General features: G+C 43.7%; 1 pseudogene; it reads right to left on the minus strand.

Moving 5' to 3' along the window:
* Nucleotides 1-20,526: 20,526 nt before the first annotated feature.
* On the minus strand, nt 20,527-22,128 carry LOC110571277 (annotated as a pseudogene).
* Between the last annotated feature and the right edge of the window lie 644 nt (nt 22,129-22,772).

Here is a 22,772-nt window from a genome sequence, read left to right on the forward strand (position 1 = left end):
GGGCCTGGAACAATGGCACGTGGATGCATTCAGGTTCACAATCTGGAAACTCTCCAAACCCAGTCCTTTTGGGTTTATATGGGGGCCTTCATTACACAGACAGAACTGATTAAATCTTTGACCATTTGTGATTGATTCAACCTCCAGCCCCTCTCCCCTCCCCAGAGGTCAGAGGGGGTGGGAATACAAGTTCCAACCCCCTTGTCACATTGTTGGTTCCCCTGGCAGCCAAAGACCATCCTTAGGTGGGGTCCAAAAGTCACCCGTTAATGTAACAAAAGGCCCCTCTATCGCTGTCATCACTTAGGAAATTGCAAGGGCTTTAAGAGCCCTGTGCCAGAAATGGGAATGAAGACCAAATACATATTTCTTCTAATAAGTCACAATATCACACCCTCCTTAATTTTTGTTTTAAAAGAAAAAAAATGCGATGTGTCTCTACATGGTGGTAAAGCTCCTCAGGGAGCCCCTTCTTGAGCTCTGGTTCAGGGCCCAAGGGAAACTCAGGCGCCAATTCTGCTTTTCAGAGGATTTATTTCACCCTGTCACTATGCATTCCCTGATGTTATTGTTTTATTAACATCCATCTTCCTCATTAGTCGGTAAGCTCTTCACTTAATGTCTTTGATTCAGTGAGTGAATCAGACTGAGGGTGATGCTCGGTTTCTAGTGATTCTTTCTTCCTGGAGGCCTTGGTGCCTACACCTTCTTGTGAAATAGCCTTTAGTTGTCCTCAGGTAAGTTCAAACTCCCCCTTGTGGCCTTGAAGACTTCTCACACTGTTGGCTCCTCCTACCCAACTTGACTCTTCCCTTTCTCCCTAATTTCTACCTGGAGCTCCACTTTCCAGCCATCACAAGACTTCTTCCATTTCTCTAATAGAAGGTTCTAATTTTTCCTTCTTCTCCTCTCTTGCTCATGTTTCTCTTTGGGTTTGCATTATGTTAAAAAGCAAAATTCAAGCGAGTAAATTTGAAGATCTAATTGGCTTTATTAAGCGATTTATGAACTGTGCAGCATCCCACCCAGCAAGTAGAGAGATGCTCTGAGGAGTTGTACAAAATGGAAGGTTTTTATGGGCAGGAGGGTGGGGCAAGGATGTTACTAGCAAAAGAAAAGCAAGGATAGTTTCAGGCCAGGTCAAATTTGGGGGGCAGGGAGAAGCGAAGAGCAGGGTTTATAACGTGCAGATGTCCACACGAGTGCTGATCAGGAAATTTCAGGTTGAATGTCAAAAGGTCACATTCCTGGAGAGGTTGAAACTGGTAAGTTAGTCTTGATCTGCTGCTGTGGGGAACAAATGACTCCATTTGGGTCCTGTTGTTTCTTTTTTAATAGTTTCCTATGGAGACTGTAACAAATTACCACAAACTTGGTGTCTTAAAACAACAGAGACTTATTTATTCTCTCACAGTTCTAGAGACCAGAAATATGAAGTCAGGGTCTCCACAAGGCCATATTCCCCCTGGAGGTTCTAGGGAATAATCCATCCCTTGCCTCTTCCAGCTTCTGATGTTGGTATTCCTTGGTTTGTAGCCAGATCTCTCTGCTCTGTCTTCACATTACCTCCTCTGTGTGTCTTTTCCTTTGTGTCTTACAAAGATATTGGTCATCAGATAAGGGCCCACTTAAGTTGAGTAAGTAAATTAATTATTAAGTTAATTAATTAATTAAGTAAAATTAGTCATCACAGTTACATAGAATCACTTCTGTTGTGTTGTGTTGGTCAAAGTCCATTACCAGCTAAGATTCAAAGGTTGTGGATAGAGACTCCATTTCTTTCAACCTACTTTACCACAGAGAGGCAACCGTGTCTCTGTGAAATGTGCATGACTGGGTCCTACCTCATTTCCACTGATTTAGAATTGAGAAAGTGGTCCCCAGGAATCTACATGTTTACAAAGCTTTCTCAAAGATCATGATTCTAATCATAGTTTAAGGACCCAGGTCCTGGGCCATAGGAAATAATCTCCCTGTTAGTTTTGGATTCTTTACCAATACAGATTTTTTTTCTTTAGGATTTAGACCCTTGTGTCCAGCTTCATTGTCTATGTGTTTATATTTATTCTCTACTTTTCTTTTCTCTCTTTTTTTAAATTCTCTGCTTTTCTAATTCTATCTCAGTATTGTCGTCTTGAAACGAGTCCACTTCATTATACAAAATTATGGCACTTTCTTTTATTTTTAATTTTTTTTGGTTTGGCCTATTCTTTTTAATCTTGAAAGTGCGCTAATTTGTTTTATTTTTAAGGTACACTTTTTAATTTTAAAATAATTTTACATTTATAGGGGAGTTGCAAAGATAGTATAGAGAGTTCCCACATACTCCTTACTTATTTTCCCCTTTCTTGAATTGGTAAGCATGGTTCATTTGTTGAATAATTCACATTGATACCATTCTATTCACTAAACTACAGACTTTATTTGGAATTAACTAGTTTTCCCATAGGGCCTTTTTTCATATTATAAGATTGAATCCAGGAAATTGCTTTTATTTAATTGTGATGTCTCCTTAGTCTCTAATCTATGACAATCTCTCACCTTCCTTGTTTTTTATGATCTTGACAACTTTGAAGATTACTGGTCAAGTATTTTATAGGCTGTCCCTCAGTTAGGGCTTATCTGTTGTTTTTCTTTTTTCTTTTTTGTATATTTATATTGGGATTTTGCATTTGGGGGAAGAATTCTACTGAGATGAAGTACCCTTCTAATCACGTCATGTCAGGGAGGACAGGAGGACAACATGAGTTACCGTTGGGGATACTAACATTCATCACTTGGTTGACGTAATGTCCGCCAGTTTTCCCCACTATAAAGTTGCCTTTATTCCTCTCCACACTATTCATTGGAAGTGACTCACGATGTTCTACCTCCTGCTCTCAAGGGGAGGGAAGTTAAGCTTCACCTCCTGGTCAGGGAGGTATCGACATATATTGACTGGAAATTCTTCCGTAGGGAAGATTCCAAATAATATATGTTTGGTCTTTTAAGTCAAGGAATTTTCAAAGTAAGGATATTGAATAAAATGGAGAATCGTAAAGCATTGATCAGGAAAAAAATGAATCCCACTTCCTCCAATTGTATCCAGTTACGATCTTCTTTTCTTCAACTAAGCTTACAGTGTAGGTACTATCTTTAAGATCTATCAAAATATCATATGCTGCCTTGATAAAGATTATTTCCTGAATTTGGTGGGTCACTAAGTCAGCTGCCTACACCAGACTTTTAAAAATCAAGTGAAAAAGACCATGCCATCAAACTACAATTGCCAGCATTTCCATGGAAACTGGAGTACAAAGGGGCTGTTTGCCTAGAGAGGTCTGTTTATTTTATTTCATTTTTTAAAAACTATCAAGAATAACTCTTTGAGATGTGACATTCTGTTTTCACAAGCACACTCAAGGTGTCAGACAGAGCCCAATTTTATATTCCTTGAAAATAGAGTGCGCTGTAGTGTTTGCCGGACTTTTCAACATGTCACTTTCAACCAATTTTATGTACAAATGGGTTACAGTCCCATGAAAATATTCAGAAAAAGAGGAAACTGTTTCCAAAAGGAGTATTAAGTATTATTACATTGAAAGCCATTCAGAGTGGAAAACCTTCCCACTCAACCTCCATCTTTGGAGGAACAAGGAACCAGAGTATTTCTAGAAAATGGGAGAGTCTCATCTTTACCAACTAGAGGTCTGAGGGGAGCTCAGTTAAATTGGCCATTCATCTCCTCTCCTCTAAAATCATGCTCCCCTGGGTGACATGGTCTTGGGGTCACTATCAAAGGCACCCTTAATCCCATGCCCTAAGAGACACTCATTTCAATTCTCCATCCAGTATGGCTCCAGGATGCACATGACAATCCCAAGACCAGGTCTTCAGACCCACAGAGAATTTATTACATAAGATTTACTGAGAAATGTTGGATTACAAGGTATTCCAGGAGTCATTTTCATCTTTAAAAGAATATACTCATTTAGACCACTGAGGGCTGGCTTCTTAGATCTGTCACTTAAAAATACGCTCCTCTCACACTGATGTAGCTTTGATGCAACCACGTCTGAACAGCAGGCTTTTGAGGTTGTGTCAAGACAAGAAGTGGGGATAATTTAAAGTGACAGAGCCAATTTTAAAACAGAGGCCCAGTGTTCCTTATTTTGGGGACTGGGCTCAAACTGAGCTACTTTATGGCATCTAGAACTTTTCAGAGAGTTTCTCAAGTTTTACTCTCCATTCCCAGGAAAATGAGGCTTTCCACCAATAGCACAGATGGAATCTTTGCCCAGAGCAGATTTTGAAATTGAGGGACATTACAGGAATTAAGAGGAGTTTTGTTGATTCCCCACAGCTTTTTCTTTGACAGCCTCTTTTAGCATTGAAAATATTTTATATCGTATATACTATAGGCAAATATTTTGTATGTCAAAACGAAATGCCCTTAACATTTCATCTTGAGTCTTTTTGAAGTGGGAATCAGAAGTGACCAGTCCTTGGAGACGTTATGATCCAGGTGGCAGACCCATTCTTCCCTTCCAATGCACGTTTCCCTTGTTCCACCTTCCAGCTGTGTAGCCCCCCTGGCAGAGTGTCTTGAATGGTGCCCCACCCCCCAAAAGCTATGTTCAAGTCTATACTCCCAGGAGCTGTGAATGTGACCTGATTTGGAAAAAGGTCTTTGCAGATGTAATTCAGTTAAGAATCTTGAGATCAGGTCATCCTGGATTAATGGAGAGGATGCTAAATCCAGTGGCGCATGTCCTTGTAAGAAAGAGAAGAGAAGACAGACGCAGAGGAGAAGGCCAAGTGAAGACCTAGGGGAAGACGAATGCCAAGATTGGACTTATGCTTCCACAAGCCAAGGAAAACCTGGAGTCACCAGAAGAGACAAAAAAAGACTCTCCTTCAGAGCCTTCAGGAGGGACGGCTTGTGCCAACCCCTTGATTTCACACTTCTGGCCTCCAAAGCTGGAGATAACACATTTCAGGTGTTTCAGTTGCCCTGTTATGGGGATATGTCTGGCTGCTCCTGGAACCTCATATACCTGTGTTCTCTGTATCATTCTTATCATCCTTGCTCCTTGGGAAACCTATTTTATTCATTCATTTTCTACTTACCATAGTCTAGGCCCTGGAAATGTAAATACCAAGAGGGTGAGTCAGTGCCTTCGAGGAGTTTACAGTCTGTGGGTGGTGGGAGAGGGAGGTGGGTCTCTCACCACAGCCCTAACTAGCAATGGCAGACACTTGCAGATCCCCCGGTTAAACTGTGCTTTGCCCATGGCAGGGCTTCTCAGCCTTGGTGCTGTTTTGACATTTGGTGTGGATAAATCTTTGTTGTTGGGCTGCTCTGTGCATTGTGGGACGCTGAACAATATCACTGGCCTCTGCCCACTAGATGCCAGTAGCAAGTCAACCCCCTTCTCCACTACAACAATCAAAACTGTATCCAGATATTGCCAAATACATATCTTCTGGAGGAGCAAAATTGTACCTGGTTGAGAACCATTGGTGTATGGCATTTCTTCGCCTGGAACACTGCTGTGCTTGAGCAGCTGGTAAGTCTTGATATCTTTATTGATTCTCAAACACGGGTGCTTCTCCTTTATTCCTATGGCAGTCTGCACTAACCTTGGTTAAAGCAGTGATCTTGAACCTCTGCCTTCTTGTTCTTAAAATTTTCCAAGAAGAGACGCGTGTCTTTGCATGTCTATTTCCTCCCCGCACCTAATGTTTGTTATGATAAGAAGGAAAGACTTACTGGGGGTCACACTGTGAGGCCCCCAAAGGAGGCAGATGTGCATGGCCCAGCAAATGCTTTATTACCAGAAAGGGCTTTGTCCTTACACTTCAGTCCAGGCTCCCCAGGAGCTGGACGGGGACTTCTACAGACTACAAAGCTTTCTTTTGTGCCCCAGGACCAAGACTGGCAATTTGAGCAGCATGGGCAGCTTCTGAGACCCCTTTTCTGTAGGCAGGTACCCCCATGCTTGTTCTGTGGCTCATCAGTCCCTTGAGCTGGTCTTCAAAGAAAGGGTGTCCTGGTCATCCATATTTAGGAAACTTTGTCCCTTGTTCTCCTTCTCAGAAATTCACAGTGCACATTAGTAAGGAGGAGATATTGAGACAGAAGTTGTTTCACATTATTCAGATCACCGTTTTCTAGACTTCTAGGACTACGGAACCTAAAGCATCTGAGAAATCTACAATACCATAACATATATTCCAGGAAATGCTAACTTAAATTCATACCCTATTTTAGCATCCATCTGAGGCAGCGCTTGCACACTGGCCCACGTTGTTTTTTTCTTTGTAATGCTTTTAGATTTAAATTAGTATCTGTACTTCAGGAGATTTCTCCTAAAATGGGTTTAGGGGTTTTCTTAAATTTTTTTTTTCTTTTCCTGTTTGGTATCAGTTGGCTGGGACTCTCTGCTCATTTTAAAGGGGAAGAGTTTTCCCCAGTGAACCCAAGTCCCCACCATGCCCTTTTATTTCCCTGATGGAAGCAGAGGGTCAGATGCTTTTTATTATATGTTCATACCCTTGTTTTCACTGTAAGTAGACAAATACTGCTCTCTTGGAAGTGGAGGCAAAGAGAGATAGGCTTGAAGGCTGTATTTCAAGAAAAATGGGAGCAGGCATCTTGACTCTCTTAGACATGGGCAGCATCACTTTGTGTGCTGGGATTTGCATGCCATCCAGAGAGAACAAGGCACGGGGAAGGAAACTGCGGGCAGAGCTGATCAAGGGAAGTAAAAGGGCCTGTTCCTCCAACATCCTTGGAACCCAGGATTCCAACCAAAAGTGGACCATCTTCCACTCCTTTAGGAGACTCTAAAGAGAGCCTCCTATAGGGGCATCTGGGTGGCTCAGTCAGTTAAGCATCTGCCTTCAGCTCAGGTCATGATCTCAGGGTCCTGGGATTGAGCCCCGCTTCTGGCTCCCTGCTCAGCGGGGAGTCTGCTTCTCCCTCTCCCTCTGATCCTCTCTCTTGCGCATGCACTCTCTCTCTCTCTCAAATAAATAAAATTCTTAAAAAAAGAGAGAGAGAGAGTTTCTTCTAAATAAGGAGTCGCCACAGAAGTGAGGAATCTTTGGGGTGGATACAATGATCCCGCTGGGTATGAGGAGGAGGCCTTCCTTGCTGCTTGGCAGAAGGGGATGCACACAAACAAAGAGATCAGAAAGTGCAGGGTGTGTCATGTTTGTGACAAGACCTGTTTAGTTGTTACTGCCACTCTGGGGTCTGCAGTGGGGATCTCACAACACACAGAGGGAAGAGAGTCAAGGGGCATTGAAAAGTTTCTCGTGGATCCAGGTTCTCTGGACTGGAAGAATGCTTGCACACTCAGGGTAACCCCTGGTGATATCTAAAACTTGACCCGAATTGCTCACGTGAAGGAGTAATGACCATCAGATGGACCCAATCAGGTGGCGCGAGGGGCACCAAGACTTAAGCCAAGAAGGGGTCTATAATTGGGGTATGGCAGACACCAGGGCAGCTGGGAGGCCCTCTGTCCCAAGTGTAGACACATTGTTTGCCTCCCTCTCAGCTAGTCTGGCTGAGGGACCATGGAGACATGAATTCAGTGCTCTTGGATCAGCCGGACGTTTAGACTTGGGTGTCAAAAACCAGGATCTCAGGTTCTTCCACATGGAGCCTGTCTTTGTGAAACTGTTCACTTTCCCCTGAAGGAGTTAACATGGTGCCTCACAGTGACCAGTGCAATTAAAATGTCACTTAAACCCTTGGAGAATAATCTGGCTCCAGATTTTAGAGGGCCCCCAATAAGACTTCGTGGGCCCTTTAGGCAGTGAGATAACATTGTTATTGGTGTGAAAGGGGGGTGAGGGAGCACAGGGTCATGGTCTAACCCAGGGAAGATAAATCTCCCTGGGTCCGAGCGGAGCCCTGGCCATCTCCCTGTGCTGTGGACTTTATATACAGGCTCTGAGTTGCGATTCCTTAACCCGTTCCCACTTGGGCCACCGGTGCCCACAAAGGCAGATCTGTACAATCTCATATTCCAGGAAGTCAATGTAATGTCACAGGCCAATGAAACTGACTAGTCTGACAGGAACACACAAACAACCAGGACGTAAGGCTGCACCCCACATCCCCCTGCCGTGTTTATTCAGGAGTGGAGGTCCATTAAGTGCTCTGTGATGGCCTTCTGATAACACACCCACCTTCACGGGCCGACTGGGGCTGGATGTCTGCCCTTAAATGTGACAGCTGACATTTTTGGATACACTTAAAGATGGGCTTGTCCGCCATGGTGCAGAGGACAGAAACCACACATCTTAAAGTTACAGCCTCTTTCCCTCGTGCTTACGAACAAGTGGTTCTTCTCAGGTCTCTCCGTTTATCTCGAGGGTCTCTTTCCTCCACGAGAATAATGCAAAGCCTGGCAGGAGAGATGGGTGCTCCGTTGCTGGAGGGAGCAACATTTCAGCAGATACTTAAGGGAGGTGCCAGGAAAATAATGCCGAGATGCATGCACTTTATCAAAAGTGTACATTTTGAGGGGAAGGGAAGTGGGGCAGAGATCCCCCAAATTCATTGCTATCTTCCACTGTGATTGTCAGAAGCCACACGTCTGAAAGTCTGAAGACCGAATTGCAGCGTTTGAGGCCACCGCCTACCTGCTGAGTCATATTTCTGTTAGTTCCCTTCAGGCACCCTTGTGCTCTCCCTGCCCCAACTTCACCCCTGTCTTGTGCATTGCTCCTTGCCCCTCACCCTGCTAAGAATGACCTATCTTTGATCTTTTTATCTTCACTGATTGACTGATTAATTGATTCACCTAATGTTAACCGAGTGCCTGGCACTGACTTCCCTGGTGCAAAAGATACTGCAGTAAATAACTCAGAAAAGTCCCGTTCTTGTGGACCTGCGTTCTGGGTAGGGCAAGGGGAGAGACAGACAATAAATATGTAAATCAATGAATAAAGATGCACATTTCTGGGAGTAATAAAAGCCATGAGAGAGTGAAACAGAGTGAAGGGACAGAGTGGAGGTGAAGAGGGGCCTGATTTAAATTGGGTGGTCCAGGAAAGCTTCACGGAGGAGGGAGCTGAGATGGGGACAGTATGGGACAGCCCCGTGGCTCAGAGGCTGATGCTCCATTTGGTGTGTGTGGGGGGTCCCCTCCCTCTCCCCCTCCTGAGGACAGGATCAGGTTTGGATTGGTTGACAAACACCAGGAGGCCTGGGGGGAGGGAAGGGTGTGAGCCAAGTGGGGGGAAGGGGGGCTGGCGAGAGATCCAATCAGATAACCAGGGAGGGCCAAGGGCATGCAGGACTCTGAAGGTCATGGTTAGGGGATTGGATTCTATTCAAGATAGGAAGGGGAGCCAGAGGAGCATGTGAGCAACGTGGGATGGGAAGTGCATTAAATCAGTGTTTTATCTCTCGGCTCCTCTATGCCCATTCAGATGTGCTGTGAACCGTCTGCAGCAGAAGGATCCCTGGGCTCAGAGTGTGACGGTGCAGTAACCAAGGGGCCCACCTTCCTGTCCACGGCCCGTGTGCTCCGTGAGGACAGGAATCACGCCCGCGTTGGCCCTGCTTCTCCACTTTGCACACAGTGCTTCGTCAATAAATGTCTACTGCATGGACCTTAATTATAAGCTCCTGGAGGTTAATAACATTTGCCCAATTTATTCTGTAAAATTCCAAAGTGCCCTTCAGAAAAGTTCTTTGATGGGGAATTGGGCTCTTGAAACAGTGGTATTAATGGATCATCACCCAGATGGCTCCCCCCTAGTTGGGAGGGTAATTAGGGTGAACTTGACCAAAAGAAGTTATTCAAATCACTCCCCTTGGTCAATTACTTTCCTGCAGATGATTTTAGAATGTTTCTTAAACGTGTCAGTGTTCAGGCAATGAAACCGAGATTAAAAGCCCAGACTCCTTCTTGTTGCAGGTCCCAGAAAAAAACAAAACAAAACGTGCATTTTAACGACTGCTCCCCCAACTTCAAAATTAAACAGATTACATTCTTGGGAGTACGATTTCAGCTTCTTTACATTTATGACACAAATGGAGCCATTCGCCTTCACTTCAGTCCATAAAGGCAAGACTCATTAGAAGGAGGAAATTTCCTTTATCATTAATGGGCCACACTCACATGATAAACCCAGCTCTGCTTCTCCCACCCCCTTTCCCGAAACTTCGATTCTCGTTTTAAGCAGTTCCCACATAGACTATTTATCTTCCACATTTCCCCAACTCTCAATGGCACCATTATATCCTTTATTTGGAATCATAAAACTTTGAGAATAAAAAAGAAGCAAATTAATCCTCCCAGGGGAGAGAGGGAAGAGGGATCCTGCCAGCGTTTAACCTGTAGGATTGGACTGGCCTCGAAACACAGTTTTCTTTTTCAGCAGCTTAGCTGGTAAGGGGGAAATGAATGGTTATGACAGAGAGTCCTGAAATAAAATGCAGAATTATGCAGACGCGTTAAAAACTGACATCTTGAAATAAAAACTGTTGAAAGCACGAGGAATAAACAATGCAGGCTGGAAAGGGAACGTTTTGAAGCGTCGCATGGGTCACTCTGCATTTATTATTCACAGCGGAAAAATAACCTCAATCATGATGTGAAAACCACAATTTCCTTTATTTGTGGATCATGCCAGATTAAAAAGCATTCAGGGAAGAGGTGTGGCTGGGGGAACTGAATGCCGTCGGAAGAGGTGAGCACTCGGGGTCCAGAATTCTGTCGCAGACGCTGGCTCGCCCTGTCCCATTGCCCGAGTCACTTAACCTCCTGATGACTCCCTTCCCATCATCAGGCTGGAATTAAGGAGTCGGCCTTTCCTCTGGGGCCTGAGATCTGGATTTCCTAACAGCCAATTGGATAGCATGCTTGGCCATTGCAATTTGCTCTAAGGAGTCTCAAGGTTGTTGTGAAAAGAAGTGATAAAAGTCAGTTAACAAGCCGGTTGCCACGAGAACGGCCAATGAGAAAACCTATGGTGGAGAGTGCCTCCAAGTGAATCTCCAGGTTTGGGGTTCTGGAAACAGATTCTACAGCTAGTAAAGCCTTTATTATTTTATTTTATTTTTATGACTTTTTCAATTGTGAGCTAGAGTTCCCTGATAATGGCTGAATATTGCACTCTCTTAAAGTCAGATGAAAATCGTTTTGTTGAGAAAACAGTATACAAGCAGGATATGACTGCTTAAAAGGATTTTAGAGATAATCTGGCCTAGCTCTTTTATTTTGCAGAGGACGAACTTGCCGATGCAGAAAGTTTAAATGACCTCCCCAAGTTGGTGGATCCACAGATCCCGTGGTCATCATCGGCTTTGAAACAGGATTTTGATGGTGGCTTAGTTAATCCAATAATTTGAACAGGAGTCCTTGAAGAAGGCTGGTGAGACCAGAAGTTTCTACATCATGGTGAATTTGATGGTGGGCCAGAAGGATCCAGAGGCAATGCTGGATAATGTCCTTTATCATGAAAGAAGTCTTCCGAATCTAAAGGAGGCACCTTTTAGAAAAATGCTGTGAGCGTAGCTGTTAATTGCAATGTAAATTGCAGTAATTTTTGTTTAGTTTACCTTTTCCTTCCCTCCCTCCCTCTTTCTTTCTTTTTGTCTGTCTCTTTCTTCTTCCTCTTCTTATTTTTTTTTTTAATTTGAAGAGAGATTCTGGAGAAAAACGAGGTAAATACGGAATCAATCTAGGCCTTGGTTACCTGGGGTTGAGAGAAAAACCCAGAAAGTGGAGGGAGGCTCATTCACATGGTAGAAAGGAAAAGGCTCCTGTGATTTACTCTGACTTGCTAATTTTCAGAAGGAAATTAATAAAATTGATTCCAGCAAAAACTCTAAGTGGACAAATAGAAGAAAAACAGATCGAGAATTGTGGATATTTAGGGCAGAGAGAAAGTTCTTAGAGAAATCTTTCCCTCAGGGAGAAATAAATATTTAGGAGAAATCACTAACTCTAAGGGTCGTTAAAGCAAAGATCACTCATAGGATGGAAGCAAACCCTCCCACCAACTATTAATTCCAATTCCTAGACTCGGTGGCAGTAACATGATTAGTTATTGTGGGTTCTGGAAGAAAGCGGGACCCTTGGCAATAAAGCCCTGGAAATATGTATTTTTAAGTACTATAAAAGATGTGGAAAGCAACTTTTCTTTTCATCCTGGGGACTAGAAATAATACACCTGCAAGGACAGATGAATGGCATAATGTTGGCATTCAATGGGGCATTAAACATTTTGCACCACGTTTATGGGATTTTCCTGCCATTAATTCTAGGTAAAATAAACTTTTAAAAAATGTTTTGTTGTGTTTTTGGATTGCATTTATTTTTCATCAACTTACTTTTCTTTGCCATTTTTTTTTTTTTTTTTTTCCTGCTGGGTTTTCATGTCTATTATGTTTTCTTGTGTCCGTTGTGCTCTTGGCTAGTTTCCTAACTGGCCTCCCTGTTCAAGGGGGCTTTTCTTTTTCCCACCCCCTGCGCCCTTTGCGTTCTTTCTTTCAGTCCTGCTGCACGTGTTCGGACCCAAGTCAGGGTCGGATGTGGTTGGTTCTGCTGGCTGCAGTCACTGTGGTTTACCTGTGGCGCCCTGGGACTGGCGAGGTCTTGGACCGCCGGTCCTGGAGCTGCACAGATTGGGGCCACCTGAATCTCTCCACTACCAGGGTACCCGCTCCACAATTGATTATGATGGCAAGGCCTTGCATTTCTTCCTAGTTCAACTTGCGGCCTTCCTCCTTTATTCTGTCTGCTTCCTTAAAGAAGTTCTCTTCCCCGTTAGCAGTACACACGCCTCCCTTCTCAAACTTGCTCAAATTTGCCTCTCAGGGAGAGAGGAGGAGCGATGTGGTGGGAATCAGGATGCCCGGGTCCTTCGTCCCGGCTCTGACGCTCACATAGTACCCACGTGACATTAGATGAGCCATTGAACCCTCCGATGTTCATTTTTCTGAGAGGTTTGGGTAAGATCCAGGTGTCATCTCCCGAGATCTGTAATTCTCCTCTGGGGCTCCAGGCTTGATAGAGAAGTAGAGCAAGAAAGGAGCTGAGCAAAACACACTGTCTCGATGAAGTGGGATGGAGACATTTGAAGGACTGAAATTTGACTTGAGGAAGTAAGGCTGGCAGCTTCCCAAGTGTGGTTCAAGGACTAGCCTTTGGGACACCTTGGAGCTCTTATGAGAATTGATGAAGTTACAAGTAATTATGGAAAGCTATGTGCCAGGCTCGGTTTTGGGTGCTTGGTTCATAGCAGTGGAACGATAAGACGGGTCCCTGCTGTCATGGAGCTTAACCTTGGTTAGTGTTTCAGGTGGTTATGTGCTCTAGGAAGAGTCTAGTCTGCGAAAAGAAGGGTGAAAGGCTGCTCTTTCATATGAGGTAGTCAGGGCAGCCCACTGGAGGAGGCAGCAGAGACCAACATGAAGTCAAGGAGGGAGCCATTTGGATGTCTAGGGAAAGAGTATTCCTGGTGGGCGAACAGCAAAGGCCTGGAGGTGGGAGGTATGTTTGAGAAATAGCAAAGGAGGCCAGTGTAGCTGGTGCAGGGTGGGGATTCCTGGGTTCTACCATCAAGTCCGTCAATGTATCCATAGGCCTGGAGTTGGGTTAGAGTCAGATGCTAAGCACATGCCCCAAGGGTTTCTTATACCCATTCAACATTTGACCCTAAGGCTTGCCTGATGGCCAAGTGACAAGTGAGAGATCTTCTGGTTCTGGATCCTGAGCCCTTTAGGCCAGTCAGTGAGCATTTTACTGAGGACTATGATCTTAAGAGTCTGTGTTAGTGTCTCTGGAACTTTGTTTTGGTAGCCTGGGAACAATCTTCCCTTTGATTCCAGAGAATTCACCATCATCCTTTTTGGGTGATCCTTGGGTGCCTGTCACTATGGACTATGAGCCATTTCCTGGGTTTAGATCTCTAATGATCAGCACTAGGGAAGTAGGACAATGAAGATGGGTTATCTCCTGGTGCTCAGAGGGGACTCTCAGCCTGGATTTAAGGAATGCCCAAGTTATACACTTAAATCTATTGAGACATGTGAGTCAAAGCTTTTTTTAACTGAATTGATCCAATCTAGGAGAAAGCCTTTGCTGACTTTAGACCATGGGTGACTGATGGATGCCTGTTAAACAGAGATTTTGATCAAAGAGCTTTGTGACTTACCCCACTTTGCAAAGGACTTTGAGTGTGTGGCAGTTTATCCTGATATCTTTCTAGGACCCTTCCCTGACTCAGCCAAAGAATCTCTTTTAGTTCCCTGGTCCAAGTAGCCAGGCCCTGGGGAAAAGTATATCTGTCACACTAAGAACCTTGAGGATCAGAATTTAATAGGCTCCTCATTAGTTGGTTAAAAAAGGGCCAGGAGAAACTTCTGGAAAAGAGATGTCCACTTTCATCTGAGTGGTCTGGTTCTCATGGACCCCCACAATAGCGGCCAGACTGCTTGGTGAACAAACAAATGTCTCATGGGTCCTCATGCAGAAAATGTTTCCCAGATGCACCAGCCACCCCTCTGCTCACTGAGCTTGCTTTTGCAGCTGTGATGTCAGCTCTGGGCTTTGATTCACAGGCTTCTCAGCCAGAAATCCCACCTCTCTACTTCCCCCCCAGGGAGAAAATCCCACTGTCCCTCAGGCCCAGCTGGAAACTTGCCCCTTCCATGAAGATGCCATGGAAAGGAAGATGTCCATATTCTACCTCTTCTGAAGTCTTAGACCACTCCCTGGCTGCCCCTACCACCTCAAAATCATGACCCTTTTCACGTCCCATCTCCCCATTTTGGGTAGAAATATCTTATAGTTGTAATTCAGAGTTTATCCCCCAGGACCACCCATCAGACATTTTTTTTTTTTTTGGTAGTCTCTGGGTTATGTGAAGCCATGTCTTTTTCATTTGGGTATCCCCAGTGCTAGCATGGTGATGCATTGGGTGTGTGTACCATCACATGCTTACTGCCAGAATGAGTCTAATTAGCTGAATGAATTCAGGTCTAGCATAGATAGTGTGCCCAGCATAGGATTTACACTATCTTATGAAGAACTAGTACAAATGAATAAAAATGCAATCGGAATACCAAGAGGGACACCATAAAGGACTAGATGAGATAATTCACAGCAGATAAATTAGTAGACCATGTCTGGCTTCACTAGTTGTAAGAAAGCAAAATGATAATGCCCTTTGCTGATGCCCTGGGACATGTACACATTTGCTGGTAGCTGGGCATCGTACATTGGTGCACACCACTGTGCATTGATAAATGTGTATTTTGAGTCATAAAACTTTCATATGCTCTGACACAATAATCCTGCTCCTGGGAATTGATTATAAGGAAATAATCCAAAATAAGGAAAAAAAACCCTACATTTTTTTCAGAGCTCTGCTCCTTATAATTTTAAAAACAAAGCTGCAAATGCCATTTTCAGTAATAAGGGTTAAATAAAACCTGATCCGTAGATCCTTTCTGTGGAATACTCTACAGCCAATTTAAAAAGCACTTACAGGGGCACCTGGGTGGCTCAGTCAGTTAAGTGTCTGCCTTCAGCTCAGGTCATGATCCCAGAGTCCTGGGATTGAGCCCCACATCGGGCTCCCTGCTCAGGAGGGAGTCTGCTTCTCCCTCTCCCTCTGCCTGCTGCTCTGCCTACTTGTTCTATCTTTCTGTCAAATAAATAAATGAAATCTTTAAAAAAATAAAAAATAAATAAAAAGCACTTACAGAGGTTTTGTACATAATGAGCTACCGTTTAAAATATGATAGCTAATGATAAAGCAGAATATTTTCATCATTTGGTAGATACACCAACTAGGAGAAGAAACTGGGTTGAAACTAAAAGAGCTTGTTTTCAGGGTTGGGCGCATTTATTTGGCTTGTATTTTATCCTTCTTGATCCTTGGATTCTTCATCTACACAATAGACACACAAATTTTTACCTCTTAGGATGAGATATATTGTGTTAGGGAGTGATGGGATAAATGATGTGGACGAGATTCTGGAGGTCTTTGCCAACATCCATTTTTGAAAGAAAGCATTCTTAAGTGAAGGTGAATATTTGAATAGTAAAGTAAGATCTGGTGAAGACTGAAGCTTCTGAAACTCCTTACAGATGGAATAGAAGGAATTAACAAAGTGAGACTTCGTCCTCTGCATTCCTTCCTATCCCAGCACTCTGTCAGGACATGATCCAAGATCAGTCATTTACATGTTAGTATGAATTTATTATTCTTATTTTCAACAATTGATCAAAAATTCATTGAAGAATTCCTCAAAGTATTTACAGTTTAAGTCTTATCTTTGCTATAGGATGAAATACATTGCTCCATGTGACAGGAATTCTAGTCCTTGGGGACTGTGGAGAGAGGCACATGGGTGGTGCTGACGTTGAATATGTAAATTGTTAGTAATTCTACATATAATGCCACCTCTGCCATAAAGCCATTACTTCGATTGTTTATCTATCCATCCATCCAGCCATCTGTCTGTCCATTCTCCATCCATTCATCCATCCATCCATCCATCCATCCATCCATCCATCCATCCATCCATTCTCCATCCATCCATCCATCCACTTATTTAAGCAATCTTTCATAAAGCATGAATCTTGTGCAGGCATAATGTAGGCATTGGGATTATAAAAAGAAATATGACATAGTGACAGTCTTTGTGGCTCTTGGAAAATTATGCTTGAACAAAAGCCCTCTCCAAAAATTCTGCAAAATATTTTCTGTGTAGAATTAGTTAAGTAGATGAAAGAGAGCAAAACCATAAAAATATTCACAGTTATCTCTTGTCTGGAGGCTTTGACCACAGGGGGAAGCTGTGAGTCAGCTCTCATAGGCCTCCAGTGTAAACGCCATGTGGGGTGTCCTGCAAACCTCCTCAATATTTGGCCCCCCAAACATTCCCAGTCTTATGTTCCCCACTTCCCCACCACTCTAACCCACACCGAAACTACCCCACACCAGCTCTTGCTCCCGAGCCTGCCAAACTCTTTCACATCTTTGTGTTTTCGCGAACACACCATATTTATTTTCAGTCTAGAACATTCCACTGCAGTCTCTCACTGTCCTAATACTCCCTCTCAATCCCACTGTTAGGCCAGTTTCTCCCTGGAACCTTCCTGGTCTTAGCCAGGTAGAGCAAACCACTGTCTCATCTGTGTCCAAAAGTATTTTAGAGATGCCCTTGGCCATCGTGAGAATTGTAAAGTAGCAGATATCGGGGTGAAGTGGAAAGCATGTGTGATTCCAAGAGGGATGGAGTTGACCATGAATTCTGGCTCCCATCCCCACACCCCTCTCAAACTGCTTGACCTGGGTCTGGTCATCCAACATCTCTAAATTCCTGCCTTTCTCACATTCTCACTATTTGCCTTATTGCAAACAATTACGCTTCATGGAGTTGTTGTGGGGATAAATGATGTATTAGGATGTATTGTGAGGAGCCGGTCCTGGGCCTTGTACATGGTAAGTGCTCAATATTTGTTCACTTGTGTCCTCCTATTGTCAACCTTGGTGTGCCAGACTTTGTCACGGCACCGTGAATGTCTCAAGGTGAGATTACTTGTCTGTGCATCTCTCACAACGTCCAGAGAATTCTTGCTTCTCAGAAGCAATACAGAATGGTGGCTAATAGCAGGGACTCTGGCACCAAACTCCCTGGGAGAGCCTAATGCTACTACTTGATAGCTGTGTGGCCTTGGGGATATTACTTGAGCTCTCTATGACTTGGTTTTCTTATCTGTCAAATGGGGATAATACTAGTACCCCCCCTCGTAGGGATGTTATAAAGTTTACATAAAGGTCTGGTCACAGTAAGCCCTCTTTTTTTTTTTTTTTAAAGATTTTATTTTATTTATTTGAGAGAGAGAATGAGATGGAGAACATGAGAGGGGGGAGGGTCAGAGAGAGAGGCAGACTCCCTGCTGAGCAGGGAGCCCGATGTGGGACTCGATCCCGGGACTCCAGGATCATGACCTGAGCCGAAGGCAGTCGCTTAACCAACTGAGCCACCCAGGCGCCCCACAGTAAGCCCTCTTTAAGGTTGGCTATTATTAGTAGGTGCTCAAGAACTGTTTATTGAAAGGCCAATGAATAGATGTTAGTGTGTGATAGTCTCAGAAAGTCTGGCTAACATGAAGGTGTTTATTTGGTTCAGATTGCCTGTTTCTATTCACCTACCTATAATTAGTTTCTATTACTAGGTTATTAATAAGTTGAGAGGAATTACTTTCCTGTGATGGGCAATGTCCTGACATACTGAAGGTTAAATGCCACTGACATGTCTGACATCCACGTTGAAATTATTTTGTTGGTTTTAGTAACACAGATGAGTTCTAAAGTGAGTTGTCGGTCAGAAGTAAAGGTTTCCTCTAAAGAAGTGACCAGAAATATCTGAGCCGTGGTCTCGGAGAATGTTTGGAAATATCCCCTTCAAGTCTTAAATCTCCCTCCTGAAAGAATCCATGTTGTTGGCTCTTTGAGGGGGAAATTCAACAAGACTGTAAAACCTGGGAGGAAAGAGGCCCGTCTGAGACTCTGCATCCCATTCAGCATTCAAAACAGCCCTGGATCCACGACATTGCCCGCGAAAGACCTGTGAGTTAATTATGCAAAAAGTGAAGATGTTTTTCTTCCCAACCTAGAGCTCACCCTCTGAAATTTCCACGTGATCAGTGCCTGACCCCAAGGAAAGCATTATTGTTAGTACACATATATGTTTTATTTCTGATTATGAGATTTAAAAAGCATGAAGTAATATCATTTTCTGTCAAGAGGATTGGCTTAGGGAGACCTGCCGCTGGGTGTCACTTCTGCCTTGGGTTGGCTGAATGATTTTATCTATGTCTTTAATTGCTCTGAGCTTCAGCTTCCGCACCTGAATGAGAAGCAGTTGGACATTAATTATGATAGTAACAAGGATACCACTTTGCTGGCCATGTGATGACACCGGGCTAAGTGCTTTAGAATTCCTTGCATTTAATTTCCATAGCAATCCCAGACAGTAGCTACTTTTTACCCTCCTCATGTTACAGGTAAGGAATCTGAGCTCGGGAGAGTGGAGTCATTTGCCAAAAGTGTAAATAGCAGGCTCAGGAATTGAGCCTGGGCTTGTTTATGTTTCACAAATCTATGAATAATTGTTGATTCGTGACAAAGAGCCCTAACATGAATGGGGGTTTTCAGGAAGGATTAAGAGTGACTTTCCCAGTAGGGATCCGAAAGGGTACGTGCACCCCGATGTTTATAGCAGCAATGTCCACAATAGCCAAACTGTGGAAAGAGCCAAGATGTCCATTGACAGATGAATGGATAAAGAAGATGTGGTATATATATACAATGGAATATTATGCAGCCATCAAAAGGAATGAGATCTTGCCATTTGCAACGACGTGGATGGAACTGGAGGGTATTATGTTGAGCGAAGTAAGTCAAACAGAGAAAGACATGTATCATATGACCTCACTGATATGAGGAATTCTTAATCGCAGGAAACAAACTGAGGGTTGCTGGAGTGGGGGGGGTGGGGTGGGAGGGATGGGGTGACTGGGTGATAGACACTGGGGAGGCTTTGTACTCTGGTAAGCGCTGTGAATTGTGCAAGACTGTTAAATCTCAGATCTGTACCTCTGAAACAAATAATGCAATATATGTTAAGGAAAAATAAAAAGAAGAAGAAGAAGAAGAAGGTAGCAGGAGGGGAAGAATGAAGCGGGGGAAATCGGAGGGGTGGACGAACCATGAGAGACGATGGACTCTGAAAAACAAACAGGGTTCTAGAGGGGAGGGGGGTGGGAGGATGGGTTAGCCTGGTGGTGGGTATTGAGGAGGGCACGTTCTGCATGGAGCACTGGGTGTTATGCACAAACAATGAATCATGGAACACTACATCTAAAACTGATGATGTAATGTATGTGGATTAACATAAGAATAAAAAAAAAAAAGAGTGACTTTCCCAGTATATTAAAAAATACGTTCGCCCCTCCTTCCCTCATTCCTTCCTTTCCTATCCCCAGTGCTTCTTCAATCAAATCTCTGGCCCACCTTCCACCTGATTAGATTTTAGTCCTTTTATTTCCCCAGAAAGGGATTCTTAGAGTCTGCTATGCTTTTTTCAAGCCCAGCTAGTATCTTTATAATCGCTATTCTGAACTCTAGTCCCGTCATCTTACTTATGTCCATACTGATTAGGTCCCGCCCGTCAGTACTGCCTCCTAGGAATTCTCTTTTTTGAGGTGAGTTTTTCCGTCTTGTCATTTTTTTTTTTTTTTAAAGAAAAGAGTGGAATTTAATCTTTATTTACAGGACACTGCAAGAGAGGAGATACCACATAGAAATAAGAAACCCACTGAGAGGAGGAGCTTCATACAGTTTGTACACTTTGGAACTGGTCAGGTAGTTTCGTTGTAAAAAGTGCTACAATAACAAAACACATTTGAAAAGGGTTCTTAGTAGAGAAACAGTAAGACAAACTTCTACCAAACAGAGTACACAACAAACAACTTTCCGCCTCAGCTGTACAATCTAAAAGTTAGAATTCCCGGGAGTGCCATCCTGAACTTGGAACGTATAGCCTTCAGAGGTGGTTTCTGGCACAACATTCTGATCTCCCTCTTCCTCTACAGAGAAACACTTCTCAATCAAGTTTAATGAAGCTTTGTACACAGACTCATTTTCATGGTTTTGTAGAGCTTCCATTTTGTCCAAACCTCCACATTCTTCCATCATTATACTAAGTTTCTCGGTTTCACCTAGTTTCTCAGCAGCCTGAAAGATGTTTGAAATGGCATCCAGAATAACCAGAATAATTTTGGTGTCTTTTGCAGTTAAGAGGTTCATCAATGGTTCTATTATGCCACAATGAATGAGGTATACAATCTGTTCAACTGTCCCACCACTTGTATAGTTGGTCACAGCCCAGACAGCTTCCTTCTGTGTCTTAAAGTCTGCCTTAGAGAGAACACCAACGAGGAATGGGACTAATCCATGATTCACAACTTGCTGTATCTGGTCCTGGCGACCAGCTGTGATGTTTGACATTGTCCACGTAGCTTCCTTCTGAGTATTAGTTTTGGGGTTTGTTAGGAGGCTGGGAAAAACAGCAAGTGCTCCTGCATCTATTACAACCTGAGTCTGTTCATCTGTCCCAGTGACAATATTTCTTATGGCTCTTGGCGCAGGAGTCACAATGGGCAATTCAGTAGCTCCTAGAAGCTTCACAAGCCAGGGCACAGTGAAAACTCCTGTTTTTACAACCATTTCAATCCGTTCATTTGGACCATCAGTAAGGTAGGAAATGGCCCAGCAGGTATCTGCCAATACTTCTGGATCATCATGATGCAGGAGATGAACTAAGGTAGGAAGAATCTGCTCAACAGCATCTAATGGGGGTGCAGGATTCTTGTTGCGACAAAGGTTTGAAAGTGTCCAAGTAAGGTTACATAAGTAACCACATGCTAAAGATCACATATCAGGAACTGCAAGGAGAGCCAATAGTGGGTCAACTGCACCGTACTTGATAACCAAGTCTCAAAAAACTGAACCATCACCTGCAATGTTTCCTAGAGCCCATACAGCTTGTTCACTGACGTGGGCATGGGAAGATACCAACAGAGAAATGAATGCTGGGATAGCACCTCCATCTACCACAGCCTTGGTCTGTTCTGATGTCCCAGAAGCAATGTTAGTGAGAGCCCAAGCGGATTCAAACTGAATGGGACTACAATCAGTTCTGCCCAAGAAGGACACAAATTTTGGAATCAAACCAGCCCGGATTATGTTGTCTATGGGGGGGGGCTGTTTTTCCCTAGAAAGCAGTTTCCTAGCAGCTTGAGTAGCCTGGAGCTGGCTTTCCAAATTATTGCTATTTATGCCTTTGACAATGTCATCAAGAGACCAATTTACAGTGCCCTGGTTGTTGTGGTTTTCCTGCAGTGGAGAGGTAGCATCATCAGGAAACGAGCTTACGTTTCTCCTTTTCAGCATCTGGTCATCCTTCTTAGCTTTCCTCAGCTCCTCATTAACTTCTATTCAGCGCTGCTGCCTCATTTCTGTACTGTCTTTCCCCTTGTTCTTGAATCCGTTAAGGCGGGTAGCTGGTGAATTAGCATTCTCGTTGGTGGACATGGTTATGAGACAAAGGGAGAAAGACGGCCGGCTCAGGCTTCCACAGGAGGCGGTCCGGGGCGTGCAGGCTGCGGGTCAGCTGCCCTCAAAACGTCCACCACGGATCACCCCAAAGACGGTGTCCTGTCTTGTCATTCTTTCCAGAGAAGAATAGATGAACGAGGGAACAAAATACTAAAATAGCAACAATGACCCCAGAGAATTGCACACTTGCAAAAAGTGGTTGCTTTTCTATTTGTAGAGTTGCAGCGATTCTTTTCTTGGATCTCTGAGTTGAGTTCACAGGTGTTCAGCATGATTTGATAACTAACTAGCTCAATTCCAGGGACCAGACAAAACTAGGGTCCCCTACTCCTCTGCCATCTTCCTCTGACAATCTCTGGCCCACCTTCCAGAGTGCTAAGATTCCCGGATACCCTTCCTTTACAGTACTCTTTATTTCTCTTTGGATGTGCTTGTTATAATTGCTGTTAAATAGTTAATTATTCACTTGGTTATTAAGGTCTGTCTCTGGCTAAAACATAAGCTTCTAGAGACAGGGCTGCCTCAACATCATCAGCCTGAATCCAGAGTTTACCTAGCTCAGTAAACAAGGCCCATGAGAAAAGTTTGTTCGAAGGTTGAAAGAATGAGGACCTACTATG

This window comes from Neomonachus schauinslandi, chromosome 2 (genome assembly GCF_002201575.2).
Source record: "Neomonachus schauinslandi chromosome 2, ASM220157v2, whole genome shotgun sequence".
NCBI lineage: Eukaryota > Metazoa > Chordata > Mammalia > Carnivora > Phocidae > Neomonachus > Neomonachus schauinslandi.